This window comes from Aethalodelphis obliquidens, unplaced genomic scaffold (assembly GCF_003676395.1).
Source record: "Aethalodelphis obliquidens isolate GAN/ISIS:26980383/991018 unplaced genomic scaffold, ASM367639v1 scaffold3, whole genome shotgun sequence".
Lineage (NCBI taxonomy): Eukaryota > Metazoa > Chordata > Mammalia > Artiodactyla > Delphinidae > Aethalodelphis > Aethalodelphis obliquidens.
The window spans coordinates 21,335,635-21,354,360 of record NW_020837947.1 but is presented as its reverse complement, the minus strand read 5'-3'; the positions used below and the strand labels follow the sequence as shown (position 1 = coordinate 21,354,360).

Below are 18,726 nucleotides of genomic sequence, written 5' to 3'. Positions count from 1 at the left end.
TCCAAAACACCGATGACACCAAATGTCGACAAGGATGTGAAGCAACAGGATCTCTCATTCATGGCTGGAAAAGGTACAGCCACTTTGGAAGAGAGTCTGGCTATTTCTTACAAAACTAAATATACTCTTACCATATGATCCATCAGTTGTGCTCCTTGCAACTTATCCAGAATAGTTGAAAACATGTTCACAAATGAACTTGCACATGGATGTTTATCGTGACTTTATTTGTAATTGCGAAAACTTGGAAGCAACCAAGATTTTTTTTGGTAGGTGAATGAATAAATAAACTTTGGTGCATCCAGACAATGGAATATTATTTAGCACTAAGAAGAAATGAGCTATCAAGCCATGAAAAAACATGGAGGAATCTTAAATGTGTGTTACTAAGTGAAAGAAATCAATCTGAAAAGGCTGTATACTGTAGGATTACAACTACAGGACATTGGGAAAAAGGCAAAACTATGGATACAATGAAAAGATCAGTGGTTGCCAGGAGTTGAGGGATGGGAGGATGAATAGGCAGAGCATAGAGGAACTTTAAGGCAGTGAAAATACTTTGTATGTGTTACCATAATAATGGATACATGCCATTATACATTTGTCCAAACCCATAGAATTTACACACCAAGAGTGAACCCTAAGTTAAACTATGGACTTCGGGTGATTATAATGTGTCGATATTGGTTCATCAGGTGTAACAAATTACTGCTCTGATGAGGGATGTTGATAATGTTGGATCTTGTGGAGGAGGGGCAGGGGGTATATAGGAAATCTCTGTACCTTTCCCTCAATTTTGCTGTGAATCTAAAACTGCTCTAAACAAACAAACAAACAAAACAGAGCTGGAGGAATTAGGCTCCCTGACTTCAGACTATACTACAAAGCCACAGTCATCAAAACAGTATGGTACTGGTGCACAAAACTAGAAATATAGATCAATAGAACAGGATAGAAAGCCCAGAAATAAATCCACACACCTATGGGCAATTAATCTACAACAAAGGAGGCAAGACTATACAATGGAGGAAGGACAGACTCTTCAAGAAATAGTGCTGGGAAAACTGGATAGCTACATATAAAAAAAAAAGGAATTAGAATATTCTTTAACACGATACACACACAAAAAACTCAAAATGGATTAAAACCTAAATGTAAGACTGGATACATTAAAACTCGTAGAGGAAAAACATAGGCAGAACACTCTTCGACATAAATTGCAGCCATATCTTTTTCGAGCTGTTTCCTAGAGTAATGGAAATAAAAATAAACAAGTGAGATGTAATTAAACTCAAAAGGTTATTTATTTATTTATTTATTTATTTATTTTGAACTGTGTTGGGTCTTCGTCTCTGTGCAAGGGCTTTCTCTAGTTGCAGCGAGCAGGGGCCACTCTTCATTGTGGTGCGTGGGCCTCTCACTATCACAGCCTCTCTTGTTGTGGAGCACAGACTCCAGACGCGCAGGCTCAGTAGTTGTGGCTCACGGGACCAGTTGTTCTGCAGCATGTGGGATCTTCCCAGACCAGGGCTCGAACCCGTGTCCCCTGCATTGGCAGGCAGATTCTCAACCACTGTGCCACCAGGGAAGCCCCAACTCAAAAGCCTTTGCACAGCAAAGGAAACCATAAACAAAACGAAAAGACAGCCCACAGAATGGGGAAAATATTTGCAAATGATGTGACCAAAAAGGGATTAGTCTCCAAACTTTACAAACAGCTTATGTGGCTCAATATCAAAAAACCAAACAACCCAATCAAAAAATGGGCAGAAGAGCTAAAGAGACATTTCTCCAAAGAAGACATGCAGATGGCCAAGAGGCACGTGAAAACATGCTCAGCATTACTAATTATTAGAGAAATGCAAACCAAAACTGCAATGAGATATCACCTCACAGCAGTCAGAATGGCCATCACCAAAAAAATCTGCAAAGAATAAATGCTGGAGAGGGTATGGAGAAAAGGTATTCCCACTATGTATTCCCACTATGCTGTTGGTGGGAATGTAAATTGGTAGAGCCACTGTGGAGAACAGTATGGAGATTCCTTAAAAAACTAAAAGTGGAGCTATCATATGATCCAGCAATCCCACTCCTGGGCATATATGCAGAGAAAAACATGGTTCAAAAGGATACATGGACCCCAATGTTCATTGCAGTGCTGTTTACAATAGCCAAGATATGGAAGCAACCTAAATGTCCATTGACAGATGAATGGATAAAGAAGTGTGGTACATATATACGATGTACCAGCCATTAAAAAGAATGAAATAATGCCATTTGCAGCAACATGGATAGACCTGGAGATTATCTTACTAAGTGAAGTAAGTCAGACAAAGACAAATATCATATATCGCTTATATGTGGAATCTAAAAAAAATGATACAAATGAACTTATTTACAAAACAGAAACAGACTCACAGTGTTAGAGAGCAAACTTATGGTTACCAGCGGGGGAGAGTGAGGGGAGGGATAGATTGGGAGTTTGGGATTGACACGTACACACTGCTGTATTTAAAATATTAGATAACCAACAAGGACCTACTGTATAACACAGGGAACTCTGCTCAATATTCTGTAATAACCTAAATGGGAAAATAATTTGAAAACAAATAGATACATGTATATGTTTAACTGAATCAATCACTGTACTGTACACCCGAAACTAACACAACTTTGTTAATCAACTATATTCCAATATAAAATAAAATTAAAAATAAATTAAGTCCTAATTTTGGGACTTCCTGGCGGTCCAGTGGTTAAGACTCCACGCTTCCACTGCAGGGTGTGTGGGTTCGATCCCTGGTCAGGGAACTAAGATCTCAGATGCCACGTGGTGTGGCCAAAAATAAATAAATAAAGTCCTAATTTTCAAAGAAGTGTAAATATCAAAGAACTAAAAGTGCATCATTAGCTCTTTTTATAGGCTGCTACTACTGTAGAAAACTTTATTTGCTTTTCAGCCAGAAATATTGCAAAGATCAAAGAGTTTTCTAAGGGATTTCTAACTAACAATAAAAATAGGTACTCTGCATAATCCAGGCTTGCAATGCTCTCTTACATAGAGGACTCCATATTTCAGGAAAGATAGAGACTTTTCAAAAGTCAATTGTGGAAAAAATGATACACATAAAATAGTATAATAGATATATGCAAAAGTTATTAAGCATAATTATAAAATTGATTTTGCTGTTGTTGTTTTCCACATCATGTTCCTTTCCCATCCCATATTTCTGCCTCCTGCCTAGAGGTAGCCGCCATCCTGAATTTTGTGTTTATCATTCCCACTTTTAAAAGATAGTGTGTACTCCTAAACAATATATCGTGTTGATTAGTTTTGCTTGCTTAGGGCCTTCATAAAAATGGTATCATTATGGAGGCTTTCTTTATCCAGATAGAAATGGCATGTTTAAGTAGGGTAAACTTGACAGTACAATGAGCCATTGTGATATTGTTTACATGCCTGTGTTTCTTATTGCCTCAGTACTGTGTAATTTGGTCTTGCAACTGATTAGCCAGTTAGGAACTGGAAGGGTGATATGTAAATGTTACTGTCTAACTGACAGAATGATTTATTAGATGCGTATATTTGAGGAATTTCACCTGCTTTGTTGTTTGGGAGGCCCAGTGCCAAACTGAAACATGTGTGTCAAGGGCAGAACTGTGGCCAGCTTTTTAAGAAAATTCAGCCAAAGTTGAATTCCATTCAAGTACAATTTTGTTTGTTTGCCAGTGGTGTCATACTGATTTTAAAATGGATTTATCTTTCCTGTAGCTTCGATCAGCAATGTTGAAACTTTCAGCACGCTTGCATATAACCCATGGGTCCTGATGTCACCTACTCATTGACTACACTAGCTTAACTTTTGCCACTGCTCATGCTAGGACTTTCTATTCTTCCAATGCCAGCTGCCAAGTGGAGCCTCTGAACCATAAGATTTCCATAAAGATGTCTTCCCTCTTTGCTTAGCAAACTATGTGTACTCTTCATTGACCCAGGTTGTTTACTTTGGTCTCAGAGATGGTTAGCGTTTTGTTTTCATTAAAAATATTCTTTTGAATTCAGTATTTTGTCTCAGTGTGATTTGGATAGAAAATGCTATCAATTATTTTTATAAAGAAAGCAGAAAAAGAAGAAACTTGACAGTTGGCCATAACTTTAATCAAAAAAATAAAGCATTCATTTACTTTAGGAAATAACAGGACTCAATATTATAAAAATGTGTTAGTTAAAGCTTCCTAATTTTAAAATGGCTTCCTTAATATTCTGATCTTTTTTTTTTTGTGGTACGCGGGCCTCTCACTGCTGTGGCCTCTCCCGTTGCGGAGCACAGGCTCCGGACGCGCAGGCTCAGCGGCCATGGCTCACGGGCCCAGCCGCTCCGTGACATGTGGGATCCTCCCGGACCGGGGCACGAACCCGTATCCCCTGCATCGGCAGGCGGACTCCCAACCACTGCGCCACCAGGGAAGCCCAATATTCTGATCTTTTTAACCTTTGTTTTAAAAGGCAAGTGATATATACATACCCCCACAAAGATTTTATAAGATGCTAATGGAGAATAGAATAATATGGTCATACTTAAAATTTATTACCTTAAATAATTAATTTAAGCTCGCTGGTATAAAAGCTTGAATTTTATTTTGTACCATTTTTGTGTGCATATCTGAGTTTTTTTTTTCTTACAACTCCTTTTACTTGTACTGATGTCAAACTGCTTTAAGTAGCAGACATAGGTAAAGTTTATAAAAATGAGATGTCAGGTTGATGGCTTTCAATCTTCAAGTTTCTATTTTAGTGGAATAAGGTGAGAAAATATGGCAGTGAGATGGCACATCTAGAGGCATCTGAACCCAATGCTCAAAAATCCCAGGGAGCACATTCTATCAACTAAAGTACAAGTAGCCCACGAGGGTGGTACATATCAATAATACCCAGCATTGTGTGAATTACTCTGTAATCACATTGTTTGCATTCTAGCATCTTAGTCTAACTTCTAGGGAATTGTTGGTTGGAGGAAAGAGGAGCAAGTTGGAAGCGTTGGGGAGAGGAAGACCATGCTCAAGGGCAAGAATGGAGCCTGGAAAAGAGAGATCTGCAGGGACTGGCATCTGTTGGAGGACACATGAAGGGTGGGGCCCTGAAAATCAGGGAGAAAGAATCCAGAATGGCTTGTCAGACAAGACCACCATAGAAATCATCTACTCTGACTCCTGAATTAATGTCTGAGCAAACATTTTCAGTCAGAAGAATGGCTTACAACATTCAGGAGATGTTAAATGGAAATGTCATTATTGCAGGTCTCTGAGTTTTTTTTTATATAAACTCATTTTATTAATTTATTTTTTACTGTGATGGGTCTTCGGCTTTCTCTAGTTGCGTGGAGCGGGGGCTACTCTTCGGTGCGGTGCGCGGGCTTCTCATTGTGGTGGCTTTTCTTGTTGTGGAGCACAGGTTCTAGGCACATGGGCTTCAGTAGCTGTGGCACGCAGACTCAGTAGTTGTGGCTCGTGGGCTCTAGAGCGCAGGCTCAGTAGTTGTGGCGCACGGGCTTAGTTGCTCCGCGGCATATGGGATCTTCCTGGACCAGGGCTCAAACCCATGTCCCCTGCATTGGCAGGTGGATTCTTAACCACTGCGCCACCAGGGAAGCCCTCTGAATATTTTTTACAGCTCATACACAGAACATACCAAGTGGGAGATTACATTAATTGTTCATCATTGCATTCATTTTAACATTCGGAACTCTGCATGTAAAACTGTCCAGATAAAATAATACTGCTTGATATTATTTTTCATCACCATCATGCATATTTACTTTCTGTTCTAGTTAAGAGATATCTGACTTAATAAAATACAGAAGTTAGTTATGAGCAGAGACAGATGTAGACATGCCAAAGTCGTCATTTATATTTTCATCAAAGCCAAAACCAAAGTAAAACAAAGAAACAAACCCAAAACTCCATATATCTGATTGCCACTTTATTTTTTTTATTTTGTATACTTAACATAGGTGTTGAATTTATCTTGACATTGACTTTATCCAATTATTTGTTTTTTGAATTTTATTTTATTTATGTTTTTATATAGCAGGTCCTTATTAGTCATCAATTTTATACACATTAGTGTATACATGTCTATCCCAATCACCCAATTCATCACACCACAACCCACACCCCCCCGCCACTTTCCCCCGTTGGTGTCCATACATTTTTTCTCTACATCTGTGTCTCAATTTCTGCCCTGCAAACCAGTTCAGCTGTACCATTTTTCTAGGTTCCACTTATATGCGTTAATATACGATATTTGTTTTTCTCTTTCTGACTTACTTCACTCTGTATGACAATCTCTAGATCCATCCACGTCTCTACAAATGACCCGATTTTGTTCCTTTTTATGGCTGTGTAATATTCCATTGTATATATGTACCACATCTTCTTTATCCACTTGTCTGTCGATGGGCATTTAGGTTGCTTCCATGACCTGGCTATTGTACATAGCGCTGCAGTGAACATTGGGGTGCTTGTGCCTTTTTGAATTATAGTTTTCTCTGGGTATATGCCCAGTAGTGGGATTGCTGGATCATATGGTAATTCTATTTTTAGTTTTTTAAGGAAGCTCCATACTGTTCTCCATAGTGGCTGTATCAATTTACATTCCCACCAACAGTGCAAGAGGGTTCCCTTTTCTCCACACCCTCTCCAGCATTTGTTGTTTGTAGATTTTCTGATGATGCCCATTCTAACTGGTGGGAGGTGATACCTCATTGTAGTTTTGATTTGCATTTCTCTAATAATTAGTGATGTTGAGCAGCTTTTCATGTGTTTCTTGGCTATCTGTATGTCTTCTTTGGAGAAATGTCTATTTAGGTCTTCTGCTCATTTTTGGATTGGGTTGTTGTTTTTTTAATATTGAGCTGCATGAGCTGTTTATCTATTTTGGAGATTAATCCTTGTCCATTGATTCATTTGCAAATATTTTCTCCCATTCTGAGGGTTGTCTTTTGGTCTTGTTTATGGTTTCCTTTGCTGTGCAAAAGCTTTGAAGTTTCATTAGGTCCCATTTGTTTATTTTTGTTTTTATTTCCATTACTCTAGGAGGTGGATCAAAAAAGATCTTGCTGTGATTTATGTCAAAGAGTGTTCTTCCTATGTTTTCCTCTAAGAGTTTTATAGTGTCTGGTCTTACATTAAGGTCTCTAATCCACTTTGAGTTTATTTTTGTGTATGGTGTTAGGGAGTGTTCTAATTTCATTCTTTTACATGCAGCTATCCAGTTTTCCCAGCACCACTTATTGAAGAGACTGTATTTTCTCCATTGTATATCCTTGCCTCCTTTGTCATAGATTAGTTGACCATAGGTGTGTGGATTTATCTTTGGGCTTTCTATCTTGTTCCATTGATCTATGTTTCTGTTTTTGTGCCAGTACCATATTGTCTTGATTACTGTAGCTTTGTAGTATAGTCTGAAGTCAGGGAGTCTGATTCCTCCAGCTCCGTGTTTTTCCCTCAAGACTGCTTTGACTATTCGAGGTCTTTTGTGTCTCCATAAAAATTTTAAGATTTTTTGTTCTAGTTCCGTAAAAAACGCCACTGGTAATTTATATAGGAATTGCATGGAATCTGCAGATTGCTTTGGGTAGTATAGTCATTTTCACAATATTGATTCTTCCAATCCAAGAACATGGTATATCTCTCCATTTGTTGGTACCGTCTTTAAATTCTTTCATCAGTGTCTTATAGTTTTCTGCATACAGGTCTTTTGTCTCCCTAGGTAGGTTTATTCCTAGGTATTTTATTCATCTTGCTGCAATGGTAAATGGGAGTGTTTCCTTAATTTCTCTTTCAGATTTTTCATCATTAGTGTATAGGAATGCCAGAGATGTCTGTGCATTAATTTTGTATCCTGAAACTTTACCAAATTCATTGATTAGCTCTAGTAGTTTTCTGGTGGCATCTTTAGGATTCTCAATGTATAGTGTCATGTCATCTGCGAACAGTGACAGTTTTACTTCTTCTTTGCCAATTTGTATTCCTTTTATTTCTTTTTCTTCTCTGATTGCTGTGGCTAGGATTTCCAAAACTATGTTGAATAATAGTGGTGAGAGAGGAAATCTTGTCTTGTTCCTGATCTTAGAGGAAGTGCTTTCAGTTTTTCACCATTGAGAATGATGTTTGCTGTGGGTTTGTTGTATATGGCCCTTATTATTTTGAGGTAGGTTCCCTCTATGCCCACTTTCTGGAGAATTTTTACCTTAAATGGGTGTTGAATTTTGTCAAAAGCTTTTTCTGTATCTATTGAGATAATCATATGGTTTTTATTCTTCAATTTGTTAATATTGTTTATCACATTGATTGATTTACCTATATTGAAGAATCCTTGCATCCCTGGGATAAATCCCACTTGATCATGGTGTATGATCCTTTTAATGTGTTGTTGGATTCTGTTTGCTAGTATGTTGTTGAGGATTTTTGCATCTATATTCATCAGTGATATTGGTCTGTAATTTTTATTTTTTTTTGGTATTGTCTTTGTCTGGTTTTGGTATCAGGGTGATGGTGGCCTCATAGAATGAGTTAGGGAGTGTTCCTTCTTCCGCAATTTTTTGGAAGAGTTTGACAAGGACGGGTGTTAGCTGTTCTCTAAATGTTTGATAGAATTCACCTGTGAAGCCATCTGGTCCTGGACTTTTGTTTGTTGGACGATTTTTTTTTTTTTTTTGCGGTACATGGGCCTCTCACTGTTGTGGCCTCTCCCATTGTGGAGCACAGGCTCCGGACGCACAGGCTTAGCGGCCATGGCTCACGGGCCCAGCCACTCCATGGCATGTGGGATCTTCCCAGACTGGGGCACGAACACGTGTCCTCTGCATCGGCAGGCAGACTCTCAACCACTGTGCCACCAGGGAAGCCCCCTGTTGGAAGATTTTTAATCACAGTTTCTATTTCATTATGTGTGATTGGTCTGTTCATATTTTCTATTTCTTCCTGGTTCATTCTTGGGAGATTATACCTTTGTAAGAATTTGACCATTTCTTCCAGGTTGTCCATTTTATTGGCATAGAGTTTCTTGTAGTGGTCTCTTAGAATGCTTTGTATTTCTGCTGTGTCTCTTGTAAACTTCTCCTTTTTCATTTCTAACTTTATTGATTTGAGTCCTCTCCCTCTTTTTCTTGATGAGTCTGGCTAATGGCTTATCAATTTTGTTTATCTTCTCAAAGAACCAGCTTTTAGTTTTATTGATCTTTGCTATTGTTTTCTTTGTTTCTATTTCATTTATTTCTGCTCTGATCTTTATGATTTCTTTCCTTCTGCTAACTTTAGGTTTTGTTTGTTCTTCTTTCTCTAGTTCCTTTAGGTGTAAGGTTAAATTGTTTATTAGAGATTTTTCTTGTTTCTTGAGGTAGGCTTGTATACCTATAAACCTCCCTCTTAGAACTGCTTTTGCTGCATCCCATAGGTTTTGGATCGTCGTGTTTTCATTGTCATTTGTCTCTAGGTTTTTTTGATTTCCTCTTTGATTTCTTCAGTGATATCTTGGTTATTTAGTACTCTTTAGCCTCCATGTGTTTGTGTTTTTTACATTTTTTCCCCTGTAATTCATTTCTAATCTCTTAGCGTTGTGGTCAGAAAAGATGCTTGATATGATTTCAATTTTCTTAAAATTACTGAGGCTTAATTTGTGACCCAGGATGTGATCTATCCTGGAGAATGTTCCATGCGCACTTGAGAAGAAAGTGTAATCTGCTGTTTTTGGATAGAATGTCCTGTAAATATCAATTAAATCTGTCTGGTCTATTGTGTCATTTAAAGCTTCTGTTTCCTTATTTATTTTCATTTTGGATGATCTGTACATTGGTGTAAGTGAGGTGTTAAAATACCCCACTATTACTGTGTTACTGTCAATTTCCCCTTTTATGGCTGTTAGTATTTGCCTTATGTATTGAGGTGCTCCTATGTCAGGTGCATATATATTTATAATTGTTATATCTTCTTCTTGTATTGATCCCTTGATCATTATGTAGTGGCCTTCCTTGTCTCTTGTAACATTCTTTATTTTAAAGTCTACTTTATCTGATATGAGTATTGCTACTCCAGCTTTCTTTTGATTTCCATTCACATGGAATATCTTTTTCTATCCCTTCACTTTCAGTCTGTATGTGTCCCTAGGTCTGAAGTGGGTCTATTGTAGACAGCATATAGATGGGTCTTGTTTTTGTATCCATTCAGCAAGCCTGTGTCTTTTGGTTGCAGCATTTAATCCATTCACGTTTAAGGTTATTATCGATATGTGTGTTCCTATGGCCATTTTCTTAATTGTTTTTGGTTTGTTTTTGTAGGTCCTTTTCTTCCCTTGTGTTTCCCACTTAGAGAAGTCCCTTTAGCATTTGTTGTAGAGCTGTTTGGTGGTGCTGAATTCTCTTAGCTTTTGCTTGTCTGTAAAGCTTTTGATTTCTCCATTGAATCTGAATGAGATCCTTGCCAGGTGGAGTAATTTTGGTTGTAGGTTCTTCCCTTCCATCATTTTAAGTATATCATGCCACTCCCTTCTGGCTTGTAGAGTTTCTGCTGAGAAATCAGCTGTTAACCTTATGGGAGTTCCCTTGTATGTTATTTGTCATTTTTCCCTTGCTGCTTTCAATAATTTTTCTTTGTCTTTAATTTTTGCCAATTTGATTACTATGTGTCTTGGTGTGTTTCTTCTTGGGTTTATCCTGTATGGGACTCTCTGCACTTCCTGGACTTGGATGGCTATTTCCTTTCCCACGTTAGGGAAGTTTTTGACTATAATCTCTTCAGGTATTTTCTTGGGTCCTTTCTCTCTCTCTTCTCCTTCTGGGACCCCTATAATGCGAATGTTGTTGCATTTAATGTTGTCCCAGAGGTCTCTTAGGCTGTCTTCATTTCTTTTCATTCTTTTTTCTTTATTCTGTTCCACAGCAGTGAATTCCACCATTCTGTCTTCCAGGTCACTTATCTGTTCTTCTGCCTCAGTTATTCTGCTATTGATTCCTTCTAGTGTAGTTTTCATTTCAATTATTGTATTGTTCATTTCTGGTTTTTTGTTCTTTAATTATTCTAGGTTTTTGTTAAACATTTCTTGCATCTTCTCGATCTTTGCCTTCATTTTTTTTCCGAGGTCCTGGATCATCTTCACTATCATTATTCTGAATTCTTTTTCTGGAAGTTTGCCTGTCTCCACTTCATTTAGTTGTTTTTCTGGGGTTTTATGTTGTTCCTTCATCTGGTACATAGCCCTCTGCCTTTTCATGTTGTCTGTCTTTCTGTGAATGTGGTTTTTGTTCCACAGGCTGCAGGATTGTATTTCTTCTTGCTCCTGCTTTCTGCCCTCTGGTGGATGAGGCTTTCTAAGAGGTTTGTTGCCACTTTATTTTTTTATAATATCCCAGAGTCCTGAAGATTTGTGTACACTTTAGGCACAAGTCTAGCATTCAAATGTGACTTAGGCCGTTACCAGTGAATCTGTACTTTTGGAGAGTGTTGCTGGAGTGTACATTTAAAATCAACACAGTGGGGGCTTCCCTCGTGGTGCAGTGGTTAAGAATCGGCCTGCCAATGTAAGGGACATGGGTTCGAGCCCTGGTCTGGGAAGATCCCACATGCTGCGGAGCAACTAAGCCCATGCGCCACAACTACTGGGCCTGTGTGCTGCAACTACTGAAGCCTGCACGCCTAGAGCTCGTGCTCAGCAACAAGGGAAGCCACCACAATGAGAAGTCCGTGCACCACAACGCAGAATAGCCCCTGCTTACTGCAACTAGAGAAAGCCCGCGCACAGCAACGAAGACCCAACGCAGCCAAAAATAAATGAATAAAATAAATTTATTAAAAAAAGTCAACACAGAGGCAATGAACATGGCCATTTTTATTAGTTGACTGACTTACCCCGCAGACACTTCCTGAACACACACTATGTGTTGCTGTGCTAGGTTATAGTAATACAATGGTAAGTAATACCCAGCCCCTGCCTTCAAAAATATTGCAGTCAGATGGGAGTGTCAGACCCGAACACTTATAAAACAATGTGGAAATATTGTGAAGGAGAGATATACAGCATCTTATGAATGATTGAGAGCTCTATTCCTAACAGTCATGTTTGGATTCTAAGGTGACCCTGATTAGCTAAATTAAGTCCACCCCCGTCAGGAACCACACTGCTTGGTAGAATGTATGTACTCATTCTCCCTTTGCCTGGTGAAGTCTATGGCTGTATTTAGAAGTACACTGTTTTAGCACATTGAGCCCTCATTTATAGCACTGACAGGGGAGATATGATAAATACAGAAGTTTTCAAAAATGAGCTAGGGAATGTCCTTTTTTCTGATAAGTTCTAACCCAAAATTATCACTAAAGGAGAATTACTATGGCCTTGGAAGGGGTTTGGTCACTAGCCAGGATTCTTATGAATAACTGAGTGAAAATTACTTGCCCCATCAAAATATTTTGCCCTCCTTTTCTGCCCTATGTGGAAGGAATTGACAGTGTTTCTGATTGTTGTTGTTGCTCCTGCTGGTGGTGATGACAGTGGTGGGGAAGATGGAAAGAGATTTCTGTTTTTATTTTCATCAACCCCAGAGGTATTCCTGAGAAGCCATAAGATAAGCAAATGTGTAGGTGTGGGTGGGTCTATGGTGGTGTCTGAGAATCCAGTTTTTTGCCTTTCTAGTGCCTCCTTAGGACCTTTTTGTTTTTAATTTAAGAGTTTTTCAACTGATCATTCCATGGAAACAGACAAGATTCCAAAATAAAAATACAAACATCGAAAAGTTACAGTGCTTACAGCCCTGCCATATAAAGGCTTTTGCCTTATATTCCTCTAATCCCTTCACAGTAATAAATGAAGGACTCTGGCCTCTCTTAATACTGTGGGTGGAGCTTCCCTCTGACCTCATTTTAGTGAGAGATTCTTTTCTCCATGAAGGTCTCTGTTTCCATCCTGAAAATGCCATCTGTGCAGAAGGATAGTGGGCCTTTGTCTCAAATGGGCACTCTGTAGTTCTAAAGACCTTGGAGTATGTGACGTTTGGTTCACCAAAGACCTCTTAGCCTGTACCAGGTGTGAGCTCTTCTGTTTTTGTTTTTCTGTGCTGCATCAGAGAGGAAAACCAGAGAAGCCATAGAAGATCCTGAGTGTGTCCCACAGTTCTAGCTAGTAGGCCTGGAATAAACTCCAGAACTGGGGATGTTTATCCTGGGCAGAAAATGGTATATTAGCAGTTTAGCTCAGCTAAGATAGGATTCTCACTGTGCCTCTCAACTCATGGCCGTGTTTCTATATTTTTACAAAATTTTGTTTAAAATAAGAGCCCATGGCACAGACCATAGCAGAATGCTGATGGTGTGGTCAAGCTAGGGTAACATAAGTGGTTAATGAGGCATCCCAAGCTAAGAAAGCCAGATAAACTAAAGGAATTTGACCGATCAAAGAAAGAACTCAAGGCAACACGAAGAGTGAGAGGTACTGAGCATCATTTGAGGGGAAAAGGCAGAGCCCTGTGTGGCATTCAGAAGGGGAACGGGGTGTGAGTCATCTTCAAGGTGAGGCTGCTGATGAAGCAGTGAGGGGTGAGTGAATAGAACACAGAACTTCAGAGGAAAAAAACTCAGGAAGCACAGAGATCTGTTGCGTATTGTAGTTTTAATATCACATCCTTAAGTCTAAATTATTTGCCTAGGAGTTGATAGCTGGAATGATTCCTCAGGTTGACTATAAACACTGTGAAGTGTAAGTTTTACTGAGAAAAGAGTGTCGAACAATGTCATTATTCTTTCCACAGCTCCAGAAAAAAAACTGTGTCCCCAGGCACAATTCTATCCCTGAATTGGCAACACAAGTGAAATGGATCATTTTCTGTAGGGTAACGTGTTCCTGAGTTCTCTGATTTGTTTTTTGAAACTTCAGTAGCCTGGGTTCAGACATAGGGCTTTGCTTTGGAAGTAAAGTAGAACACGAGGACCTTCACACAGCTTTCCAGCTCTTGGGCACACTCCGCCGCAGTAGCTGCCATTCCTGAGATTTTAGTTCTGCGGGCAGCCAGCCTCCAAATGGGGCAGATGGTAGGAACAGGGGACTGACTTCTGGAAACAGGTGGCAGGAAAGGAGGCCATTAAGGAAACGGTACTTTTCTACAAGGATTCCCAAAGTCTGGTGAACGAGTACAGTGAAGTTGAATGCCTTTCTTTCTGTACTGTGATGGATTGAATTATGTTCCCCCAAAATTCTTGTTGAAATCCTAACCTCCAGTACCTGAGAATGAAACCTTATTTAGAAATAGGGTCATGGCAGATGTAATTAGTTAAGATGAGATCATAATGGCATAGGGTGGGCCGCTAATCCAACACGACTGGCATCCTTATAAAAAGGGAAAGTTTGGCACAGACACACACAGGGAGAGCACCATGTGAAGAGGAAGGCAGAGATTGGGATGATGCTTCTACAACCAAGGAACGCCAAAGATTACCAGGAAACCACCATAAGCTGGGAAGGCGCATGGTACAGTTTTCATCTCGCAGCCCTAAGAAGGAACCAATCTGCTGACACCTTGACCTCAGACTTCTAGCCTTCAGGACTGTGAGACAATATATTTTTGCTGTTTAAGCCATTCAATTTTGGGTACTAGAAAGTGAATATATGTATTATTGTTTCTTGTCTGTCTCTTCCAATTCACCCTGCATTCCGTGAGGTCAAGGACTATGTCCTGATCATCTCCAAAACCTCATCCCATAAAATGGTGTCTAGCAGCACAATTAGGGGGGCTGAAAATATTTATTGAATAAATAAGTAAATATGCTGTTTTCTACCAGTAGACACTTGGATATCTCTCAATTAGGAAAGCATTTGTTCTGTCCTCCCAATTCTCAAACTTCTTCCAGTTTAGTGGTTTTTGACCCTGGCTTAGGTTCAGGGTGGCTTCCTTTGATTGCTGCTTCTTCTCCCCAGATCCTACCACTGCCCTTCATTCAGGCATTTCTGTATTTAAAAAGTTAAATATAACAATTTTCATAGTATCTGCATACAGTGAAAATTTTATACCACTGTTCTAGGAAAGCCTTCATTTACAATAAAATTTGTATAGATTGTATCAAACATAACAATTTTCATAGTATCTACAGGCAAGTGAAAACTTTATATCACTTCTAGGAGTGCCTTCCTTTACAATAAAATTTGTACATTCAGTTAAGCTTTTTTCTTGAGGGGGGGAAAAAGCAATTTTTTATTGATGAACAAATAAAGTCAAAGATTCATTTCAGGGGCTTCCCTGGTGGCGCAGTTATTAAGACTCCACCTGCCAATGCAGGGGACACGGGTTTACGCCCTGATCTGGGAAGATCCCACATGCCACGGAGCAACTAAGCCCGTGCACCACAACTACTGAGCCTGCGCGCCTAGAGCCCGTGCTCCGCAACAAGAGAAGCCACAGCAATGAGAAGCCTGTGCACCACCACGAAAAGTAGCCCCTGCTCTCCGCAACTAGATAAAGCCTGCACGCAGCAACAAAGACCCAACACAGCCAAAAATAAATAAATAAAAATTTTTAAAAGATTCATTTCAATATAAAGATGCCTACACATTGTAGAGATGTGTCATGAGTAAATAACCTATGTGGACAATTTATTTAAATGGAGCAAAGTGATAACTTACCTATAACATTGCCATCGATGCAAATATCTATCATCTAGATTGTGGGAACTAACTATACAAAATTCTAGTGATACTGTGAGTGAACGGAGATATTTTCAAACTAGAAGTGAAAATGTGGGGCCTTAAATGTAAACTGGAAAACTTCCTCCCCTCCGAGTGCAAGCAACGAAAACATGCCAACTGGCTGTATGTGGAAACCCCATCATTTGTTTACTTACCATTTAGCCTTTGTTCCAAGTGGCTGAAAAGCAGAGGGGAAAGAGCCTGAAGTGAAGACTCTGAAGGGGACAAGACGATTCAGAAGGACACAAGGAAGGGGAGAAGAATTCTGAATCAGAGGTGGAAGGGATATCTTCTGTAGTACTCGTTCTCGGAACCCCTGAGTTACAAGTCTTTTCTCAAAACTTGGAAATCACTGAAGTATCCTTACACCGTGATAACTTGGAAACACTTCTAGCTTAACATCTTTCATGTGTTTTGGTTCCTGTGGTTCTTTGTGTTTGGTTGGTTCTGTTTCTTCTAAAAGAGGGAAATGAAGAACAAACACTTTCATTAAATTCATGGTCTGGTTAAACAGATGATGGACAGCATGGTTTTACAGAAAACTTCCCTCGGAAAATTTATGTGCTTGAATTATTGTTGTTTTAACTGGAGTTACATGTTTTGCATAAATGTGTCGACTTGTCAGAATGGCTGCACAAAAGCTTTCATGCTGAATTACATCTCTCAATTGACAGTTAAGTAGAAAGTATTTTCAGAGTACAGGGAAGATCATATCCTATGTGGTCAGAGGTGACTCCATGGCAGCTTTCTCCTACTGTGTTTACTGTGTGAGATTATTGTAAAATGAGCTGTAGGCTCGAGAGTCAAACCTAGTTTAGGAACCTTCCAGATTTACTCTACTGAAAATGGAAGGTAAGAGTTTTCTGTGAGATTTCCTACCTGCTACATAACATTTAAGAAAAATTTACTCAATTTAGGACAGTTATCTCGAGAAACCTAAAACCAAGTGAAAAGGCTTGAAAGGGAAGACATCTTCTGACCCTGATGGTCATTCGTGGTGTCTACATGATAGCGCAACAAACGAAATAGAACTCCTTGCTTTTCCTTTTCCCTGATGTAACCTCTATTTCTAGGAATACAAAACAAAAGGGCAGTTTGCAGCTCAGGGAATTCTTACTTAACTTCAGCTGGATGGGACCCAGAACCTGGCTCTGGTGTATAAAATTACACTTTTAACTGTACGTGAGGATATTAACACTTGCCTTTGCCAGTTTCAAACAGACACATATATGTGGTATACACGCAGGTATTTAACTTTCTGAGATATTTACTGTTAGAAATGCCTTTTAAACCCCTGGACTATTAGGTGTATTAGTGTGGAATGCCATGATTCCATACACTTGACCATACCTCCTTACTGTATCCCATTTATTTATAAATTTATTCACTCACTCGTTTATTTTATTTTGTTTATTTATTTATTTATTTTCTAAGCACAACAGATATACTGAGAAGTGCACAGATCTTACATGAGTAGCTCAAAAAAACGTTCACAAAGGGAACATATCTGTGTAACCACCACCCAGATCAAGATATCAAACACCAGCACCCCGGAAGCCACCCTTGGCCCCTCCCTGTCATCACCCCCTCAAAGGTAACCACTCTTATGGCCTCTATCACTATAGACTAGTGCTGCCTGTTCTTGGTTTCTATAAAAATGGAATCATGCATTTGTGCCGGGTTTTTTGGTCCAGCTTCTTTTGCTCAGTATTGTGTCTGTGTGGTTCATCCATGTGTTTGCATGTAGCAGTGATTTCTCCTTTTTCATTGCTGTGTAGGATTCTACTTTGTGTATTTTAAAATTTACTTTCCTTTCTATTGCTGATGCACTTTTGGGTCAGTTTCAGTTTTAAGCTATTAAGAGTAATGCATCTATGAACATGCTGGTGTACGTGTTTGTTGCACGTGTATGTCTGCCTAGGAGTAGAATTGCTAGGTTAATATAGACTACACCTATGTTTAGTTTAGTAGATACTACCAAATGGTTTTCCAGAGTGGCTTTAAAATTTTACATTCCTGCCAGCAATGTTTAAAAGTTCCAGTTATTCTATATCTTCACCAACAATTTATGGTGCCAATTTTTTAAAATTTATTTTATTTTATTATTTTAATTTAGCTATCTGGGGGTTATACATTAATACTTCATTGTGTTTTAATTTATATTTCTCTAATCACTAATAATGTTAAAATTTTTTATTTGCTTATTGGCTATTTGAATAGCCTCTTTTATGCAGTGCCTGTTAAAGTCCTTTGCCATTTAAAAGAATTTGGGTAGTCTTTCTTTTCTGATTTGTAGGAGGCTTTGAAAATACATATATTAATATATATACATATATATTAATATATGGATAGATGTATATATGTATATGTATATTAATATATACATATATATAGGAGTCCTATTTCAGAAGTGTATATATATATATATATATTACAAATATATTTTCTTTCAAGATATTTTGTCTTCACTCTTCATGGTGCCTTTAGATCAATTGAAGTTCTTACTTTCAATGAAGCTCAATTTCAATGAAGCTCATTACTGTACACTCTTTCTTTTGCCCTTTTAAGAAATGGTTATATAACCCAAGATCATGAAGATATTCCCCTGTGCTATATTTCCAGAAGGTTTGTCATTTCACCTTTCACATTTATCATCCATCTGGTAGTGATTTTTGTGTCTGGTGGGAAGTAGGAGTCAAAGATCATTTTCTCTCATATGAATATCTGTTCTTTTGCCCAAAGAATGGCAGTGGCAGCTTTGTTATAGATCAGGTGACTGTTTATGTGTCTGTCTGTGTCTGGATTCTCTTCTGTTCCATTGGTCTATCTATTCTTGCACCAATGCCCCACACTTATAATTAGTAACTATAAATTAAATCTTGATAGCTGGTAGTGTAAGTTCTCCAACTTTACTCTTCAAGGTTGTTTTTATTACTCTTGGCCTTTTGCATTTCCATTTAAGTTTAGAATCAGCTTGCCTTTTTTTTTTTTTTTTTTTTTTT

At 38.6% G+C, this 18,726-nt stretch overlaps 1 protein-coding gene across 2 annotated transcripts in view; it reads left to right on the top strand.

The window, feature by feature from the left end:
• AIG1 (androgen induced 1) overlaps window positions 1–18,726 on the top strand; it is a 233,166-nt gene that overhangs the window by 23,243 nt on the left and 191,197 nt on the right. The window lies entirely within an intron of this gene.